Below are 6,133 nucleotides of genomic sequence, written 5' to 3' on the forward strand. Positions count from 1 at the left end.
TGACCTGATCATCACAGCAATATTTAGTATCCATACATGAGTTTTGCTGTGCATGATATGTGGCTTGCACATGCATGACAGTAATTAGACCAGGACACTCCTCACTAATATGGTGTGTGGCTATTTTGTTTTGAAGCCTGAAGAAGCTGGAGAGACCCAGAACATGTGTACAAGCTTTGTGTGCATACTTGGAACTATTATCAAAATAACTGTGCTGGCTATTTGCTACCCGGGCAACACCTTTACCCCTGATATCCAGAGATGTCTGTTTCATCGCTCATAAAACATGATTGATTTCACAGAAATTAGCATAATACTAAACACCTAATTAGTTTGTATACTAATTTGTCATGAATTTATTGATGTGTGACAAACTGCACTTGTAATACATACTGTTAATACTAATGTGATAGTCCAGCAGTGTTTGCAGCAACAATTGGATATTGTGTTTATTAGCTAAGTAGTTGTTGCATAACAATGATTGAATTAGCCTTTTACAGTGTTGGGCAAGTTACTTGAATGTCAGTTATGTTAGCACTTGAGGACACCAGCATAAATTATAATCCAGACACTTACGTATGTGGGTAAGGTCACAAAGTATCGGTATCTGCTAACATGGATAATCAGGACACCTTGATTATCTGAACACTATAGTGTCCAGTGAAGTGCGAACGTTGCTCTTAGTGTGTATGGGTTTTTATTGGTTTATCTATTGTTTACTTTGCTGCTCAGTAATATGCAAGAAACACATTTTATCAGATAGTTTTCAATAATCTTTACCATAGTATATTACTGTAGTTGCCATATCAGTACCAAGTGTAACTTAGTGGTTATATCTTAATAGGGTGATGTTAGAATACAGGCTGAGTGGTTGACTACCTTTTTCAAAATCTTTTAGAGAGGACAATTAAGTTTTGTATCAGGACACATTGTGACCGGAATTGTGAAAAGGGGTCTCCCACACACATCCATGACTTAAGATTGGAAAAAGCTATTGACTTGAAATTCACCCAGTAGTGAGAGTACGTATGTCAACAAAGCTGAAAGGTTGGTGGTTTGCATGTTTCTTGAATACTAATTAAGTTATGGTCTTCCTAGTTTATAGAATTGAATGTGTGTGGAAGACCCCTTTTGGCAATACCGGTGACATTTTGTAGACAGTCACAGGTAAACCATTTGCTACATGGGTAACATGGTACAAAGAATAAGTTTGTAATAAGTCAATTATGATTTCATGTGTGTAAACCATAAATCAGAGTAGTGTCAATTTGTAGCAACCTGCAAAGTGATTACTTAGTAACACTGATGCTGTATAAACCACCAAGAGTTAATAATGTGATAATATTTTATGGTTTTGTATTTTTATGTACAGAAGCCTCCATACAGAGAATATTGTACAACAAAGCTATGTAGCTAAAATGGTGTAAATATAGTTATGGGATTGTTATAATATTGAATGTTAACAAAAGAATTAATTCATTATTTTTATAAGAGCATTGCACATGGTCACATGCTGTTGTCTCAATTTCAACTAGCTATAGTTGTGCTAACATATAGCACTCATCACAAGATAGTATTGATTATTCTGCTGCTTGCTGCTACTCTAACATTATGTGTGCACATAACGCAGCTCTTGTAAGTAAGGTTTAGAACAATTTTCGAGGTAAACATCTCATACAGGTTCTGCTGTCTGTATTCATCTTCTGGTGTCTAACTAATACAATTGATATAAGTGGGTATCTGCATGGCAGCCATGGCTGGTGAATCTCCGAAAATAAATTACACGCATGTGTTTATCAGGAGTGCTAGCTTAGTGTTACCTGCTATTAGTTGTTATGCCAAAAGTTCATGTTAATTGTATCATTGTTAAATAGTACGTGGTTTACATGTGGCAACACAAACCGCACAAAAGTATTGTTCACTTGTGAATTTTCAAGGTGGTTACTTCAAACATGTAATCTTATCACTCATGTAAACACAATGAACATAGCAGCTATTATTTCAAATTACCTTTATAATTCCTATCCAAGCAAGTAGTTTGACATCCAATAGGTAAACAACACTTTCAAGTTTACAGTGATATTTCCCTAAATGGTTGACTTCGAAAAGTAGAGCGTGATCTTGTGTATAATATGATACACTAATCAATAATTCCCTGTTTCATGGCTGTTTACTTGGAATGTAAACAATGTGGCATGTAATTATTATGTTTCAGTTATACGCTAACTCTTGATACATGTCCATAAGAATAGTGGTTAATTTTTTTTCCCTAGAAGCTTAATAATGTACGCATGCATTACCATTACAAGGTGGCCAGCTGCGTAGACAACTACATTGATGACATGTGCATGTCCCATCTGTATAATTACATTTTATCTATGTACTTCCATGCAGTCAGTGATCATAATGTCATGCAGAAATCTTTAGACAGTTTGTGCATAGCTGCCAAATTATATACGCAATTATGTAAGGTCAGTTGTACACCTATGCATGCATGCATGTGGTGTAATCAAGAGGAGCTTGTAATATACCGAAAGCCCAGTGTAAGATTTGATCTGATTTGACCTTTAAACTTTCCTCAACTTTGATAATTGTATAGAATTACATGCAGTAGAATATTATATAGTAAACAGTACAGTTTGAGATTTTTCTCTTTCAGTGATAAAACCAGATCCTGTTGGGCCTAAAGTCTTTGTGAGACATAGAGAAAGAGAGAGAAAGAGAGAGAGAGAGATATCTTACTTTGTTAAGACAATATACAACATACTTATTAGGTACAAGGTCTAGACTCAGGGGTACCATGCACTGGGTGGACAGTACAGGAGCCCTGGTAAGACTTACACTATTAAATTGCAATACAAAATAACAATTATGGTATACAGAAAAGTTCAGTTTAGGCAAACCGATAGATCCCAGTCCATGGAGGCTCTAGAATTAAAAATTCTGTATGAGCAAGAGACAGCAATGCGAGCAGCCTGCTCAAATAGGGATCTTGCTTTTTTTTTTTTATTCTTGCATTGCTGTCTCCTCATACAGGATTTTTTTTTATTATGGAGGTCTTTCCTCAATATTGAGTCCTAACAGTCAGAGTTTGTTAACAGAGGTCCAATATGTTATTATTGTATATATATATGATCGTGACCTTTTAAAATGATGTACATACATTAGTGTGTCTATTGGGACCTGTGGATCCCTAGAGGCTAGTGTGAGAATACTGCATGCTGTATTCCCAGATATAGGCACTTTCCTAAGATGCTTGGGGATTAACCTCCTGGTATTGGATTTTCTCGTTGTATTTAACAGAGTTTTGATTTTCTGACTCCCTGGCTATAGTCAGTGTTGGTCCCAAGTGGGCATTAATAATCACCCCGAATGATGATAAAACCATGGCTACGTGAGTATGCATGGGGAAACCAGCGGAAACTATGTAACCAATGAGTCTGTATTGTATGTGCATATTATTATTAACACTTTATAGTGACCAGCACTGAAGGTCTGACAGCAACATGTGCTGCAGCCTTAGGATTACCTAACCTAGGTAATTTCAAGGACTTAAACCTAATGACTTATAGCTGAAAAGGTGTAACAGAAAAGGGGCCATGCAAAGTAAGGAAAAAAATCCCTTGGATTCGAACTGCAGGTCACCCAATGTCTAGTCGAGGCCATGCTCAGTCTTCCTCCAAGAGGGATGGATTTTCTTCCTTAAACCTAAAGTACTTATTATTATTAACACTTTACAGTGACCAGCACTGAAGGTCTGACAGCAACATGTGCTGCAGCCTTAGGATTACCTAACCAAATATCAAGGACTTATATGTAACTGTAATGTTGCAATTGATTTCTTATGTAATAGTTATGTAATTTTTTTATCAAAAGTATAATGGTCATGGGTTATCGGTAGTATGTGGATTTGCTTACTTACTACAATTACAGTGGAAGTACTCAGTTATACATGTGCACACACAGGAAAGGAGCCATAAATACTTAAAGCATGTGTTGTATAGTAATATGGCTAATAGATACCATACTAAAATTTGTTTTGATTTCTATGTTGATACACTGTACTTTATGAAGACTTTGCATCAACTGAGTATGCAATCTTTAATACTAAAATTGGGATACTACAATTCCATACAAAAACTGTATGGTCTGTGAAAAAGAGGTTGTATAAACAATAGCCTTTCCAATTGCATCACCTGGCAACCCATAACTTGACTTGTGAATAAGGTACCGGCTTAACTTTTGGCAGCATTATACCCAACATATGTACCACTATTGTTTGGAGTGACTTTAATGTGATATTTACTAGTAAGAGTAACAATAGGAGTTATATATGATTGGTAAATTAGAAAAAGGCTATAAGACAACCTTGTAGATTAGGTCAATTGTGACATACAAAATTCATGCATGTATAATAATGCAGAAAGTAGCATATGAAAATAATACATGTTGGAAATAGTGTTATTTTCATGTCGTGTAGACTCGTGTGCAACACTATGCAGAGAAGATCTCGGATCCCGGCTGTTGTGGTTCCTTTAGCACATGCCTAGACTACTCACATGTCACGGGGTTCAAGTCACCACTGGGTCTGGGACTTTTTTCTGAATGATTTAGCTGCACGCATGTTTCTGATTAGCACACATAAGTGTTAATCTCATGGTACACAAGTGTGCAGTTTAGTTGATATGTTTACTTTTGAACAACTTTTGTGAACTGAATTCTTTGACTTGTTGATACAACATGTTGAAGTTCCTGGAATTGAGTCAGATGTTTTGTTTACCTACAAAACCAATTGTATACGTACATAGTAGACATCTGTTGTAAGCTAGTGTATAGCTATCCTGTTTTACTATAATACACTCTGCCAATGGTGAATGGATGGCTATTGATTATAATATGTCAACATCCTTAATTTTGTGTTTCTATTCTTTTGTATATAATAAGCAACTAATACGGATTGAAGTAAAACTACACAGAGTGAGCAATGAAGGAAATGTAACCTTCTGTTTTATGCATGCATGCACCAGTGTACTGTATGTGGATGACTGGAATATGAGCATTGGTGGAGTGACTATACCAAGATGGTCAGTAGACCATATGATGAACTCGCTCAACACTACACTATTTATATGCTTAAATGATGTCTGAACGTTCCTAAGGCCTTCCTTAGTAACTACACCGTGTGACCAATGTAGTCTATTATGGTCACATTCCTTATATAGTATGGTAGTAGTACTATGTCTAGTCATGAGTTATACATATACTACAGGCTAGGCCATGATCCATTTTCCTATCTATCAAGCTGCTTAAACACTAAATATATCACAAAGGTGTTGTATAGCTCACTAATGCTGAAACAATGATCAAATAAAGCAGCGTGTTCACATCAGTACATCCAATGAGAAACCTACTGCAGCATTCTACTTGCACTTAAAGCAGCTAACTTTACAACACACTACAAATTAGCCTGTAATATGTACATCTGAACTATTAACTTACTACACAGACAAGTGTTGTGGTTAATGCCTACATCTATATGCAATTATATAACAACGTTCATGACAAAGATAAAGTACACTACTATTATCACAACCATGCAGCCTTGGGAAACCCGGGCATATATGGGCTGTTATAATTATATTTTGTGACTTGTAAATACGTTTATTAGGTTATTTAAATGCCTAGGCTTTGTAATTAAGTATTATTAGATTGATGATATGCAGATATTGAGATATGACCTGCTCTCCCACACGTTCCCAGTTAACGTATACATATCTCCAAATTGAGAGAGAACACGTACATTTATAAACTCCAAATTAAGATAACATATACATACAACGTGTGCAAAACTCCTACTTGAGAGACAGCATGCACAAATTGACAGACAATTAACATGAGAGCATTATAGCCATCAGACGAGAAGCCATTAATGACATTTTGAGAGAGGACACTGTCATATTTTTGTGGACAGCCTTGATTTAACTATAATTTTATAATTGTTATAGTATTTGGCTTTGGCACCCCATAGAAACCTGTGCAGCTAGATGGATGTCATTGGTTGAAATGAAAATTATATGGTACATCTGCAACATTCAAAGCACTGCAGCATGCAGTTATGAGCACACACATACAA

The sequence above is a fragment of the Dysidea avara genome, chromosome 2, assembly GCF_963678975.1.
Source record: "Dysidea avara chromosome 2, odDysAvar1.4, whole genome shotgun sequence".
Classification (NCBI taxonomy): Eukaryota; Metazoa; Porifera; class Demospongiae; order Dictyoceratida; family Dysideidae; genus Dysidea; species Dysidea avara.